Source organism: Oryctolagus cuniculus, chromosome Y (assembly GCF_051225735.1).
Source record: "Oryctolagus cuniculus isolate XC-2025 breed Fujian yellow rabbit chromosome Y, ASM5122573v1, whole genome shotgun sequence".
Classification (NCBI taxonomy): domain Eukaryota; kingdom Metazoa; phylum Chordata; class Mammalia; order Lagomorpha; family Leporidae; genus Oryctolagus; species Oryctolagus cuniculus.
Genome location: NC_142889.1, coordinates 17,280,229 through 17,296,728, shown reverse-complemented (window position 1 = coordinate 17,296,728; position 16,500 = coordinate 17,280,229). Strand labels below are relative to the sequence as shown.

Genomic DNA, 16,500 nt, shown 5'->3' with positions numbered 1-16,500 from the left:
ATTCATACATCATTGTCATTTTTCATCTTTTATTTTCTCCCCATTTTAAGACTGAATATTTTATTCTCTCTTGGATTTGGCTTTCTATAAACAGATTATGCGTCCATGTGTTCAGCAAAAAACATCGACAGAAAATACATTTTTAAATTTACATGTAGAGCTTCCTCCTCTGCCTCCTCCTCCTGTGGCTGCAGCCTCCGCTGGGCTGAGGAGACGGGCATCCACAATGGCGGTGGCAGTGGCCACAGCACAACCAGCCCCCACCCCCAGTCCTGTCCTGCTGGGGAGCGCCGGGCATGGCCAGCCCGCCCCAAGGCCAGAGCTGGGCAAGTGGCTGTCACTGGAAGATGGCGCCCTCGGGCCCACGCAGCATCAGGCGGTGGTACCGGCGTGTGTTGTGGTGGGTGCTGTCCTGGATCCCAGCGGTGTTCATCAGCCTCCTCCAGGGCTGGTCCTACTATGCCTCCACCATCCAGCTTTGCCTAGTTTCCATGGAAAACACTGGCGAACAAGTTGTGTGCTTGTTGGCTTATCATCTACTTTTTGCGATGTTTGTCAGGTCTTACTGCAAAACTATATATTACCAATGGATCCTTCCAAAGAATTCCATCTCTCTTATGCAGAGAAAGAATTGTTGGAGAGAGAGCCAAGAGGACAACCCCATCAGGAAGTTCTTAGGCGAGCAGCCAAGGATCTTCCCATTTATACCAGGACCATGACTGGAGCCATCCACTACTGTGACAGATGCCAACTTATAAAACCAGATCACTGCCATCACTGTTCCATCTGCAATAAATGTATTTTGAAGATGGATCATCATTGCCCATGGGTGAACAATTGTGTGGGAATTTCAGATTATAAATTCTTCCTCCTTTTCGTGGCTTATTATCTGCTGTACTGCCTTTTTATCACTGCTACAGACTTACAGTATGTTGTCAAATTTTGGACAAGTGGTCTACCAGATACTCAAGCCAAGTTCCATATGCTGTTTCTATTCTTTGCTGCAGCTAGTTTTCTGTCAGCTTATCTTCTCTATTTGGCTATCATTGTTGGCTAGTCAGCAAAAATAAATCTACATTAGAGGCATTCAGGAGTCCAGTATCTCGACGTGGAACCAATAAGAATGGATTCAGCTTAGGTCTCAGTAAAAATAATGAGACAAGTTTTTGGTGATGAGAAGAAGTACTGGTTGTTACCCATTTTTTTCACATCTGTCTGATGGCTGTTCCTTCCCAACTTGCCTTGTTAACCAGGATCCTGAACAACCATCTACTCCTGCAGGACTGAATTCAACAGCTAAAAATCCTGAAAACCATCAGTTCCTGCAAATCCATAGAGAGAATTCCAGAAACACCTTCTCACTGACTCGCAGTCTTGGACAGAAAGCAACATAAGCCCTGGAAGAGGCAAAGCTCCTATGAGCAATCCTGTATTAACCATGGAGAATGAGACTTAATCCTCAAGCAAAGTAAATTCATGCTTTATTAAAGTATCGATGCTGTACGTGGATGAAAGGCTCCCATATGAAGGCACTGTTTGGATATCCAGAATATGAGTTAATTGTCTGCAAGTTGTTCCTTAAAACATAACACACTTTGGATCCAATATACAGAAACAGAGATTCTTATTAAATATTAAAATGTTTTATTGTATATGAATCAAAGAAGAAATATCTTCTATTGAAAACTCAGCCTAAATTCATGAGCCAGTTTTCACCTAAATAATGTGGGTAGCACAGTTTATTACTTAAAAACTTCATTGATTATCTGATTTTTATTTCAAAAATTGAGACTGTTAAGATATTGTTTCAGATTTAAAGGATTTCATGTCACATTATAAGGTGCTTGATTTGTAAAATCTATTAGTTACTGTTAAGAAGGTAGGGGAAATAAACCAGACTTCTTTTACTTTTCCTTCTGATAGGAAATGAACCTCAGACGTAGTGACCTGTCATAACTATGACTTCATTACAAAGTCCAAATGGCCTGTACTTGAAGATCACCATCCATTTTTATCAGACTTTAATTACTTCTAGACTTTGCTCCCCATTAGAAAATAAGTATGAACATTGAAGCTGGAGTTTTCTGAGCAAGCAAATGGCTAGAACACATTTCTGAGAATGAATCCAATGTTCTTAGAAAATAATTCTAAATCAGAAACACCTTTCATCTTTCCTGATTTTTGTAATTGGATGAAAATCTGCAATATTATTAAGATTGAATTCTGATACACTTTTGTGGGCTTAGGTTTTTACAAACATCTTTTTTGGTCATTTCTCCTATTGAACTTAGTAAAAGTATTGAACTTCTGTTAAGAATTCCTTTTGGTTCAATGGATTTGCCCTTCTGTAACATCTCTATTATTTGTCCTGTTAATCCTCCAGTGGTATCTATATTATTTTTATTATGTCTTCTCATCAAAACTATGACAGTAAAACTATATGTTTCCTGAAGTACCTATCAAGATTAAATTATGCAAATCATTAAACAAAAATCATATTGTTTTAGAAATTTAGTTCAGTATGAACTAAATGGCATGCTGTTTGAAAATTTAGTTTAAGATAAAAAGATGTTTTTGTTGATGTCAAAATGTTTGGCTTCACTAAATATACTAAGAAGCTCTTGTGCTTTGTATGCATTATTTACAAAAAAAGTATTATTTTTTATTTGAATGAACTATACGTTTTGTAAATGTTAACAATTAGGATAAGCTCTATACTTTTTTTAGTATTGACTTTGAGAATTTAAAGCAGATTACCTTTTAAAACCACGTAGTTGGGGCCGGCGCCATGGCTCACTTGGTTAATCCTCCACCTGCTATGCTAGTATCCCATATGGGTACTGGTTCTAGTCCCAGTTGCTCTTCTTCCAGTCCAGCTCTTTCAGTCACAGCACCAGCTTTAGCGGCCATTTGGGGAGTGAACCAACAGAAGGAAGACCTTTCTCTCTTTCTCTTTCTCTCACTGTCTATAACTTTTCCTGTCAAATAAATTTAAAAAAGAAAACAGGAGACAGTGGTGTATCATTAAATTATATTATTTAATTGCTAGATCTCCAGTTAGGACTCTAAATATCTCCAGGATCTACTTTCAAAAACAAAAGCAGAAAGGCTAACTCTAAGCTATTGTATTTGTGATGTTGAAAAGAAAAGTTGAGGGGCCTGCACTGTGGTGCAGTAGGTTAAAGCCCTGGTTTGAAGCACTGACATCCCATATGGGCACCGGTTCTAGTCCCAGCTCTCCTCTTCTGATTCAGCTCTCTGCTATGGCTTGGGATAGCAGAAGATGGTCCAAGTCCTTGGGCCCCTGCACCCATGTGGGAGACCTGAAAGGAGCTCCTGGTTCCTAGCTTCAGATCGGCACAGCTCTGCCCATTGCGGGGGGTGAACCAGATCTCTCTCTCTCTGTGTGTGTCTCTACTTCTCTCTGTAACTCTGTCTTTAAAACAAGACAAAACAAAACAAAAAACACATAGTTAAGTAACTGGTAGGTAATCAAAGAGAAAATGATAATAAACTGTTCAAAATGTTTGTTAGAAAAATATTCAATAAACTAAAATACCAGAGGACAATGGAATAAAAACTCCATTACTTATCTTTAAAATTACTTATCCTTGCTAAAAATATGAAGAGTTTTATATTAAATGTGTTTATGGAATGAGCTACATAGGCCAAGTCCATTTTATAGGAAAGCAATTCTTTGAACAATATAGCAGCAGTCTTTTTCAGACTTTTTTTTTTAAGAATTTGACAATCTGCTTCAAAAAATCTGGGAAGACATGATATAGTCTTGCTTTTACCTTAAAGTTTTTTATCCCTTGGTCATTATTCATTATCCTGAAGTGCCACACTAGAAATGATAACTACTGTTAGAAGTCTTAAGGGAAAGAGCAGCATTTGATGTATCAGACTCATATGTCACCAGATATTTTTTCAAAGCACAGAACTAGTATAGCGATATACTGAACTGAATTTTGTTAGGTGTTCCCTCTTGCAAAGCTGGAAGCTAGGGGAAAAAGAGGGATTTGTATACTTCACCTTGTTAGAGCACTGGTAAGATCCCCTCTGAGTCTTTTATGTATTCATTTAAGCACCTAAGTGATTATACCTAAAAATTGCATTTGGAAAAGTAAAACAATTAAAATAAAAATTTTTCAAAAAAATGAAATCTACATGTTAGATTTAATTGTACATTCAAAGATTTCTTTTTGGCCAGTGCGGCGGCTCACTAGGCTAATCCTCCACCTGCGGTGCCAGCACCCCGGGTTCTAGTCCCAGCTGCTCCTCTTCCAGTCCAGCTCTCTGCTGTGGCCTGGGAAGGCAGTCGAGGATGGCCCAAGTGCTTGGGCCCTGCACCTGCATGGGAGACCAGAAGAAGCACCAGGTTCCTGGCTTCAGATCGGTGTGGTGCGCTGGCCACCATAGCAGCCATTTTGGGGGGGGAACCAATGGAAAAGAAAGACCTTTTATCTCTGTCTCTCTCTCACTGTCCACTCTGCCTGTCAAAAAATATTTCTTGACATTATTCTTTCAATAATACAATAATTATTTTCATAGCATTTACATTTTATTAGGTATTTAAGTAAATCTAGATGATTTAAGGTGTACCAGAAGATGTGAATATGTTATGTATAAATACTATGCCATTTTATATAAGAGATTTAGAAATCCATGAATTTGGAAATCTGTGAGTGGCATTGGAGCCAATCCTCCATGAATTCTGAAGGCCAGCAAGTATTCCACTTCTCTTTCACTTTAGCTTTTTCTAAACTATTATTAATCTCATTCACTGACTTATTTTAGTCTTTCTGTTTTTGTGTGAAAGTATTTCTATGTGATTTTTTATACTAAATTTTTATTTCTCTGTGAAAACTGTTTTATCATGACTCTTGAATATTTGTCAGTTATCTATATTCTAGTCTTGGTAACTCCAATATATAGATCTCCAGTCATTCTGTTTCATATATCTTTCTTCCCAGCATGTCTATTAAATCTGTTGTATTTTAGATACTTTGCATGAAAAAAAAATGCAGACATAATTTGAGGTTCTGAATGATCCTATCTTTATTAAGAAAAATTTTTCTTTTACTTTTTGCAAGCAACCAATCAGTGTAGTGACAGTTTAATTTAAAACAATCAATTGTTTACCTGATATTGAAAATATAGTGAAGATGATTTTAAAGATATCAAAAGGGGCAGCATTGTGGCTTAGCAGGTAAAACTGCTGCTTTATAGTGGCACTAGCTTTGACTGCTTCTCTTTTGATTCAGCTCCCTGATAATGCACCTAGGATAGTAGCAGAAGATGGCCAAAGTCCTTGGGCCCTTGCATCCACATGGAAGCCTCAGATGAATTTCTTGGCTTCAGAGTGACCCAGGCCCAGTCATTGTAATCATTTGAGTAGTGAACCAGTGGGTGAAAGATCTCTCTTTCTCTCCTTTTCTCTGTAACTCTACCTTTCAAATAAATAAAATAAATCTTTTAAAAAGGAAATGTAATATCATTCTCAGTGACAGTATCTCATTTGAAACAACAATGTCTTTTTTACTCTCCTCCAATTTTTGGCATAGGGTAATACAAATTGTATAATTTAATAAAATTAATAAATGAATTAATGAATCAATGAATGTTGAAAAAGAGGTGCATTTTAATATTTTATCTCTATTTGCATGAATTTATATATTTCCATTTTGTCTGCACAAAGCTGGTAACAATATTTTCTTGTTCACCATTTGTTTTTAATCTTAATATTTGGCTTTGCTTGCCTTCTTTAATTCCTTCCACCCTGCTCTCCTCCATCACTTTCCTTTCCCCTCCTCCTGATTCTACCTTCTCCCTTCTCCCCTCTTCCCATGTGCTTCTCCCTCCCTCTCCTTCCTTCGTCCTCTGTAATAATTTGAAAAAAATTTTTGTTAATGAGCACAAAAATTTATACATATTTATGGAATATCATGTTATGACTTGATATTTGTATATATTTATAATTTAATGTATAATCAGGGCTAACATATCTACCTCCTCAAACATCATTTCTTTATGGAGAAAATATTGAAAAGCCCTTCACCCAGTTTGTTTTAGAATAATGTATAATACATTGTCATTATATATAGTCAATCAACCTTCACCCAGTTTATTTTAGAATAATGTATAATACATTGTCATTATCTATAGTCAATCGACTATACAATAGAACACCAGAAATTCTTTCTCCTATCTAGCTATGGCTTAGTATCAGTTTATCATTTTTTCTCCATCCTTCACTTCCCCCCTACACTCCCCAGACTCTGGTAACCACCATTATATACCTAATTTACATTAGATCAACCATTTAGATTCCACATGAGTGAAATCGTGCAATGCTTGTCTTTCTATGCTTGGCTTATTTCACTTAAAATAATTACCTGTACCTCCAATCTTCTTACATATGAAAAGATTTAAATCATTTAATGGCATAATAGTATTCCACTGGTTATATGTATCATATTTTCCTTATTCATTCTTCAGTGAATGGACACTTAGGTTGTCTCCATTTCTTAATTGCTGAAAATTGTTCTGTAATAAACATGGGAAAGCAAATATATCTTCAAAAGACTTATTTTGTCCTCTGTTGATGGGAATGTAAACTGGTGTAACCACTCTGGAAGACAGTATGGAGATATCTCAGAAATCTGAATATAGACCTACCATATGATGTGGCTTCCCACTTTTACAACTAGATGGGCACAACTGGAAACTATTTTTAAGTGAAATAATTCAGAAACAAAATGACAGATATCATATATTTTCCCTGATCAGTGTTAATAGTGTATCTAAAATATAATGTATTATATGAAATGGACATTTTGAGATTTGATGATTATTTACAGCCTTGTCTCTTCTGTTGAGGGACAGCATCATTTTCTTCATACAATTTGCTGAACTCTTTCACTTAATGTAGGGTTAACTTTATGATCATTCAGTAAATGGAAAATAGATCTTTATAAAAATTAAGAGTGGGAATGGGAGAATGAAGAGAAAAAATTGTTTGAGCATGGGCAGGAAGGAGGTTAGGGTGGGTGTATTACTATGTTCCTAAATTTTTATGTATCAAATACATGAAACTTGTATAACTTATATAACATTTTAAGAAATGAAGCAACAATTTCTAAAAATAAAAAGATAAATTTAAAAAAATGGGAGAAAATATTTATAATCAATATATCTGAAAAGGTGCTAATGATTAATACATATGAGAAACTCAGTTTGATAGCAAAAAAAATACAATTTATAAATGAACAACACATTTAAACACAAATCTCTCAAAGGAAGATGTAGAAATGAAAAACAGGGTAATGAATAAAGGCTCACTATAATCGAAAGCTACAATAAGCTATTATTTTATTCTAAGTATATTGCCTTTTACCCAAAAGACAAAGACAATGAGTGATGGAGAGGATGAGGAGAAAGGGGCATCTTTGTGTACTTTGGTGGCTATGTAATTAAGTACATCCCAAAAAAAGGGATTAATATTCCTAAAAAATCTGAAAGAACTACTACATGTTCCAGCAATGCCACTATTGGAGATATATAGATATATATAGATATATATATGGGATATATATATATATATATCCATTATTTCCATTGGGCATGTATATATATATATATATATATATATATATATCCCCTATATATATACACACATATATACACACTTGTATATATATACACACATATACATATACACATATATACACTTATTTCCATTGGGCATATATATATCCCATATATATATATATGTATATGTATATGTATATGTATATGTATATATACACACATGCCCAATGGAAATAAGTCTCTATTTTTTAAATTTTGTTTGTTATACAAATATCATGTATTTCCTATATACAGATTTAGAAACATAGTGATACTTATCCCTACCCTATTTCCTGCCCAAACTCCAAACCTTCTTCCTCTTTCTTCTTACATTCCCACTCCTAATTTTTACCAAGATCTATGTTCAATTTACTTAAAGATCATATAGTTAACCTTACACAAAACAAAAGAATTCAACAAATAGTATGAAGAGGAAAAACAAAAAAAAAACACTGTTCCTTAATGGGAGAGACAGGAGCTATAAAATAATCAAATCTCAAAATGTCTATTTCACTACATTGCATTTCAGGTATTCTATTAGTTATCTCAGATCAAGGAAAATATATGATATCAGTCCTTTATGGACTGGCTTATTTCACTTAGTAAAACGGTTTTGATAGTGCCCATCTTGTTGCAAAATACAGGATACTGCATAGTGTATATATTGCATAGTTTCTTTTTCTAGTCAAAACCTGATGGAGGCTGGTGCCGTGGCTCACTAGGTTAATCCTCTGCCTTGCGGCACTGGCACACCAGGTTCTAGTCCTTGTCGGGGCACCAGATTCTGTCCCGGTTGCCCCTCTTCCAGGCCAGCTCTCTGCTATGGCCCAGGAGTGCAGTGGAGGATGGCCCAAGTGCTTGGGCCCTGCACCCCATGGGAAACCAGGATAAGTACCTGGCTCCTGCCATTGGATCAGCGCAGTGCACTGGCCGCAGCTCACTGGCCGCAGTGGCCATTGGAGGGTGAACCAACGGCAAAGGAAGACCTTTCTCTCTGTCTCTCTCTCTCTCACTGTCCACTCTGCCTGTCAAAAAAAAAAAAAAAAACTGATGGACATCTGAGTTGATTGCCAGTCTTAGCTATTGTGAATTATGCTGCAATGAACATAGGGGTACAGATAACTCCTTCATATGCTGATTTCTGGAAGTTTGGGTAAATTCCCCTGAATAGGATGGCTGGATCATATGGTAGGTCTATATTTGGATTTCTGAGGTATCTCCATACTGTCTTTCACAGTGGCTAGAGCAGTTCACATCCCATAAGAGTGGATTAGGGTACCTTTTCCCCATATCCTCACTAGTATTTGTTGTTTGTTGATATCCACATGAGAGCCATTTTAACTGGAGTGAGAGGAAACCTCATTGTTACTTTGCTTTGAAAAATATTTTAAATTTGGGTAATATAAATATATCCTGTTGTATTCTTTTTATTCAACATATTTTTTGGCTATTTGGGGCTCTTTCATGTGTTTAAATTAATTTTAATATTTTTTCTAGTTCTATGAAAATGCCATTGGCATTTTGATAAGAATTGCATAAATCGTTATGCAGCCTTGGTTAATATGATCATTTACTGATATCTATTCTTCCAATCTATGGCCATAGATGTCTTCATTTCTTTTGTGCCTTTTCAATTTCTTTCATCAGTGTTTTCTAGGTCTCATTGTCGAGATTTTTTACTTTATTGGTTGAACTGAGTCCTAGGTTGGTATTTTTATAGTAATTGGAAATAAGAATAGTTTTAAAATTTTTCAGATAACTTGCTATTAGTAAAAATCACTGCTACTGATTTTTATATTTTGACATTTTATCTTGCAAATTTGTTTTATTAATTCTAAAAGATCTTTGTTAGAGTATGTGATGTTTTCTATGTATGTGCTCATGTCATCTCCCACCAGTGACAATTTGACTTCCTTTGTTCCAATTTGAATGTCTATTTCTTTCTCTTACCTAATTGCTACATGATTTTTCATACTATGTTAAATAGAAATGCTTGGCAGGTGCCGCGGCTCACTAGGCTAATCCTCCACCTTGCGGTGCCGGCACACTGGGTTCTAGTCCCGGTTGGGGCACCAGATTCTGTCCCGGTTGCCCCTCTTCCAGGCCAGCTCTCTACTGTGGCCAGGGAGTGCAGTGGAGGATGGCCCAAGTGCTTGGGCCCTGCACGCCATGGGAGACCAGGATAAGTACCTGGCTCCTGCCATCAGATCAGCGCGGTATGCTGGCCACAGCACGCTGGCGGCGGTGGCCACTGGAGGGTGAACCAACGGCAAAGGAAGACCTTCCTCTCTGTCTCTCTCTCTCTCTCACTGTCCACTCTGCCTGTCAAAAGAATTAGAAATGCTTAAAGTGATCATTTTGTGTTATTCCAGATCTTGGAGAAGAATTCTTCAGCCTCTCCACATTCAATATGGTGTCAGCTGTTGGCTTGTTGTATATGTCCTTTGTTACATTATTGTGTACCTGATTTGTTCAGAGTTCCTATTATGAAAGACTCTTAATTTTTATCAAGTGCCTTTTCTACATCTATTGAGAATGACATATGATTTTTGCACTTTGGTTGTTATAGCATGTCATGTGTAGTGATTTGTGTATGTAAAAACACACTAGTATCCTTGGGGTAAATCTCTTCTGACTGTAGTATGTAATCCTTTTAATGTACTAGTATTTTTGTAAATTTTCCCATCTGTACTTACCAAGGATATTAGTTTATAATTTGAGTTTTTGTTGTATCTTTGGTTTTGGTTTAAAGATAATGCTGACCTTATAGAATGTATTTTGAAGAATTATTTCTCTCCTATTTTTGAATAGTTTAAGAAGTATTGATGTTAATTGTTTTTACATGTTTCATAGAATTTATAAAAGGGCAGGCACTATGGCCTAGAGGGTAAAGCCACTGTCTTCAGTGCTGGCATCTTATATTGGCCATCACTTCAAGTTCTGTCTGATCCACTTCCAATACTGCTCCCAGATCATATGTCTGGGCCACTGTACCCATGTGGGAGTTCCAGATGAAGTTTCTGATTCCTGTCTTCATCCTGGCACAGTTACAGATATTGTAGCCATTTTAAAAGCAGGAAAATTGCAAGTTTACAACATAGTACTGCATGTAAAAAACTAGAAAAGCAAGCTGCCTATATCATCAGATAGTAAAATGAAATAAAACAGAAGTCAGAACATTGGTAAATGACTCCAAATAGGCATAACCACAGTAGAGAGGCAAGAGAGCTACAGAACAAACAAGGACAAAAATAAAAAGAACTATGGCCAGCACTGTGGAACAACAGGTTAAGCTGCTGTGAGTAATGCTGACATTTTATATTTAAGTGTTAGCTGGGAGTCCTGGCTACTTTGTTTCTCAGTCACTACATTGCTAATACTCCTATGAAGTTAGTACTTAATGATCCATATGTTTGGGGCCCTTCCACCCATGTGGGAGGCTAAAATGGAATTTAGGCCTCCTGGCTTTGGTCTCACCTAGACATGGCTGCTTCAGCCATCTGTGGTAGTGAAGTAGTGAATATAAGAACTCTGTGTACATGTTTTGCTCTGTCATTGTCTTTTAATGGAAAAAAAATTAAACATTGGCCCAGAAACAATCCCAGGAAGATAGTTTGGACATTTGGCCACCAAAGCAATACTTATGAATCCTCTTCAATCTATAAATAGATTGGTAATATGGACAAATGAGACAGTCTACACACAAATCTGTGATTCACATGACTGAAAAAGCCACAAGACAAATCCTACCTAGAACAAAAAAAACCAACATCCAACTCTAATAGTACAGCATTATGGCTGGCATGTGAGGTAACACAACTGTGGTCACATTACTGATCTGTACTAGAATAAATGGAGGAAGACTCATGTGCAGGCAGTGAAAGAGTTGTACCAAATACTTTGCAAATGTTAGGGTTGTATTTCAAACTGAGTAGTATAGAATGAGTATTTACTTACAAAAAATTACATGTGGATATCGCCCCCCTACTCATAATAAGTGCAGGCAAAACAGCAGATTATTTGGCACAGAGACTAATGTAGATTTCAAAGACTGCATAGCCAGCCTCTGCAGTACAGTGTTACACCCTCATGTGAATTCCCTAATACCTGCAGAGATGTGATGTTAAACAGGTATTTTTCCACCTTCATTACTGTTTTGCAGAATAATATTGAGTAATTTTGCTAGCACTTATTTTATGTACTAATAATTTTGTGGATAATTTTGCTGATGCTTGTTGAAATCTGCCTCAGAGTAAAAGCTTTGCCCACTTCCAATGCCTTTGTAGAGTTCTTCCTCTAAGATCCCTGATAGTGAGATCTGGCTATGGTAGAAAGTTTTCCTATATTCACATGCTTTCTCACCTGTGAGTTCTTTGATGTGTGCCTAACACTGACTTCTGGCATCAGGAATTTTCATAATCACTTCATTAAAAGGTGTTTCTTCCTTTTTGTGAGTTTTGCCTTCTGTTGAGATGTAGCTTCTGGCAAAAAGTCTTTTCTTATCCATAGCACTGACAAGTTATCTCTTACATGTGAGTTCTTTGATGCCTTCTGAAGTTTGAATTCTGGGAAAATGTTTTTCCACATTCATCACATTGATAAGGTTTCTCCCCTGTGTGAACTCTCTGATGTGTAATGAGTTGTGAGTTATTACAAAAGACTTTTCCACATGTATTGCATTCATAAATTTTCTCTGATCTATGCATTCTCTGATGGGTAAAGAGTTGTGATTTCCAACAAATGGGTTTTCCACACATTTTGCATTTATAAATCTTCTCCGTCTTATGTAGAGTGAGTTGTGACTTCTGGAAAAACGATTTTCCACAGGTACTACGTTCATAAGTTTTCTTCCTTTTTGTGGATCATCTGGTGTGCAATGAGTTGTGATTTTTGGCAAAAGGCTTTTCCACATGTATTGCATTCAAAAGGTTTATCCCCTGTGTGAATTTTCTCTGATGTGTAGTGAGGTTTGACTTCCAGCGAAAGGTTTTTTCACACATTTCACATCCATAAGGTTTCTCATTTATGTGAATCTTCTGATGTGAAGTTAGATTTGACTTTTGGATAAAGGCTTTTCCACCTTTATTACATTCATAAGGTTTCTGTCCTATGTGAATTCTCTGATGTACAGTGAGATTTGACTTCCAGGAAAAGGCTTTTCTGCATATATCATATTTGTAAGATTTCTCCTTTGTGTGAATTCTTTGATGTGAAATAAGGATTGTTTTCCAATGAAAGCCTTTTCCACATGTATTACATTGATAAGGTTTCTCCCCTGTGTGAATTCTTTGATGTAGAATGAGTTGTGACTTCCAATAAAATGCTTTGCCACACGTTTTACATGTGAAAGATTTGTATCTTGTGTGAGTCATGTGATTTGTAGTATCTGACCTCAGGTAAATGGCTTTCGCACATTCATCGCACCCAGAGGGCCTTTCCCCTTTCTGAGTTCTATGATGGATAGAAAGGCAGGATTTACAATTGAAAGATTTTCCAAGGGGTTACAAGAATAGGTTTTTCTTCCTGTATGTGTTCTTTGACTTGTGATAAAATCTGATTTGTAAATGAGAGTTTCCTCATACTCAAAAGATTCATAAAGTTTCTTTCCTGTGTGTGCTTGTTGAGGTTTACTGAGGTAGGACTTTTTCTGGAAAGTTTTCTTTACATGTTCAGTTGTCTTTCCTACAATGCCAACTGACTTATTACAGGTGTCTCCCATATGAGCCCTTTCATTTGTAAAGAACACCCTTTTCCTGTTGAACCCTTTGCCTTTTACACTGTGTTCAAACACCTGCTGAAAAGGCTGAATCTTGTGAGGCTGCCTGATGGGCTCCCAACGTTCACTTGAGTTGCCAGGTACATTAGTGCCATCAGATTTCTCTGCAGCTCACATCTCATCAGGCCTCCTAGGGAGAAGCAAATTGTGAAATAAATTATATGTCTCAGCTTTCAGTAAAAATATAGCCTGAGCTTAAATTAAGTGTTGCTTTTTTTTTTTAACAGGCAGAGTGGACAGTCAGAGAGAGAGAGAGAAAGGTCTTCCTTTGCCATTGGTTCACCCTCCAATGGCTGCTGCAGCTGGTGCACCACGCTGATCTGAAGGCTGGAGCCAGGTGCTTCTCCTGGTCTCCCATGGGGTGCAGGGCCCAAGCACTTGGGCCATCCTCCACTGCACTCCCCAGCCATAGCAGAGCTGGCCTGGAAGAGGGGCAACTGGGACAGAATCTGGCACCCTGACTGGGACTAGAACCTGGTGTGCCAGTGCTGCTAGGCGGAGGATTAGCCTGTTGAGCCACGGCACCAGCTAAGTGTTGCTTTTTAACTCTCTTGTGTGCTAAGTTGTTGTTTGTGATTACAACTTGCCTCAAATTTATTTGTTGACTTTTCCAGTTGGTTCCCAATAGGTCATCCCTTCTGTGGGCTGAAATGAGAAAAAAAAAACTATATCCATGAACCATATATAAATGTTACTTGTAGAATGTTCAAGTAAAAGCAATGTGATTTCTTAGTGGAATAGCATTTGAATAGGTCAGTAAAAGGTATTCAGTGTTGCCCTATATATCTTTTTCTTCATAATACACTAAGGTAATAAAACAAAGGAAGCTTTTCCAAATTCATACATTTAACTATGTTAATTGTTTTAAGTGGAGAGAAGGGGCAAGTGATGTCAGGCAGTGAGTCAAACCATTTCTGAGGATACATGCATCCCACATTAGTACCAGATGAGTCCTGGCTACTGTGCTTCCAATACAGATTCCTGCTAATGTGTCCTGGCAGGCAACCAATGATGATTCTAAATGTGTTGGAGCCTGCCACACACTTAAAAGACCCAAACAGATTTACTGGCTTTTGGTTTCAGGTTGGCCTCATTCTTACTGTTGCAGGCATTTGGGCAATGAACATGTAGATGGAGGACTTTTCTCTCATTCTCTATTTCTCTGTTACTTTCATTCTGCCTTGCAAGGAGAACATAATAAACATTTTCATAACTAAGTAAATATTTATAAAAGTTGAGAAACACTTAGTAAAAAATACTTACCAACTATCTTATTTGAGTAATAAGCTGCAAAATTCCCAGCAGCCATCATCATTTCTTATAAAAGTGAGGTTTCTTGCTTCCTTAATCATTCAGCTTTGAAGATGGGAAAATTTCATTGGATCACTTACTTATAGGTACCAGAAGAGGACATGTGTGTATCCCCTAGGCAGGACTGTAACTTAGAAACAGCATCCATTTTTTGGTTGCTGCATGTTCAGTTTTTCCAGGGGAATGGCTATAGAGATCTGTGGGGTTTCTTAAGCAAAAATACCTCCTTTAAATGTTTTCAAGATTTGTTTATTTTAGAGGCTGGTGCTGTAGTGCAGTGGGTTAAAGCCTTGCCCTGTGGCACCAGCATCCCATATGGGTGCCAAGTCTCAGCTGCTCCACTTCAGATTCAGCTACCTGCTAATGTGCCTGAGAAAGCAGCAGAGGATGGCCCAAGTCACTTGGTCCTTGTACCTGCATAGGAGACCCAGAAGAAACTCTGGACTCTTGGCTTCATATTGATTCAGCTGCACGCATTTCAGTCAGTTAGGAGTGAACTGGCAGATGAAAGACCTCTCTCTCTCTCTCTGTCTCTACCTCTCTCTCTCTCTTTCAAATAAATAAAAAAAACTTTTAAAAAAGATTTATTTTTTTTAAAGACAGAGTTACAAAGAGAGATGAGAGAGAGAGTATTCATCCACTTATTCACTCCCCAAATGGCTGCAATGGTCAGGGCTGTACCAGGGTAAAGACAGGAGCACAGAACTCCAAATGAGTCTCCCAGATATGTGCAAAGAAACATCTGCTGCTTTCCCAGGCACAGTACCAGGGAGCTGCATCACAAGTGGGGCAGCCAGGACTCAAGTTGGTGCCCATATGAAATGCTGTCATTACAGGAAGTGGTTCAACATACTGTCACAATCTCAGCCCTTCCCAAATCTTTTGCACATTATGATGACAGGTTTCCACAGATTCCTAAGAAAACCTAGTATCTTCAGATTCTCAGTACCACAGAAGGCCCATAAATGTCCCATACATCATTTTTTGTATGCTTTCCAATCAATTTAAGGAAATATGTTCTGCCATTAGGATTATGTTCACCTTCTTTGAGAAATACTTCAACCTCATTATGAAACCAGCATACTTGGTATTCTTTGAGTTCTTGGTATACACTCTTGCTCTAAAATTTAAAGTTATGTCTTTTAATGCTTGTGCTAGATGCTCAAAATTATCCCATTTTTAAAGAAAACTGATTCTCTTATGCATTTCTAAACTTTTATATTATAATTATATTATAAAAGGAGCAGGAAAAGTATTATAGCAGGTTAACCTGCTTCCTGCAACACTAGCATCCCATTTTCTTCATGATTTATTTATTTGAACTACAGGGATAGGGACAGAAAAACAAAGCCCATTCACTCATTCACTTTTCAATTGCTTGCAATGGCCATTTATTTTGTTACTCATTTATTTGAGAATCAGAGACAGAAAAAAGGGAGAGAGGGGATGCCACTATGGCATAGCGGGTAAAGCCACTGCCTGCAGTGTTGGCATCCCATGTGGGTACTAGTTCAAGTCCCAGCTGCTCCACTTCTGACTGGGAAAGCAGTAGAAGATGTACAGTAGAAGTACTTGGGCCCTGCACCCATGTGCGAGTCCCAGAGGAATCTACTGGCTCCTGGCTTCAGATTGGCGGCAGCTGCAGCCAATTGGGGAATGAACCAGCACTTGGAAGACCTCTCTCTCTCTGCCTTTCCTTCTTTCTCCATGTAACTGACTTTCAAATCAATAAATCTTAAAAAAAAAAAAAGACAGAAAAAGGGAGAGGAAAGAGACAATGA

The 16,500-nt window shown here is 37.5% G+C and overlaps 1 pseudogene; it reads left to right on the top strand.

Moving 5' to 3' along the window:
- Positions 1–347: 347 nt before the first annotated feature.
- LOC149119300 (palmitoyltransferase ZDHHC2 pseudogene) lies at positions 348–1,456 on the top strand (annotated as a pseudogene).
- Positions 1,457–16,500: the final 15,044 nt, after the last annotated feature.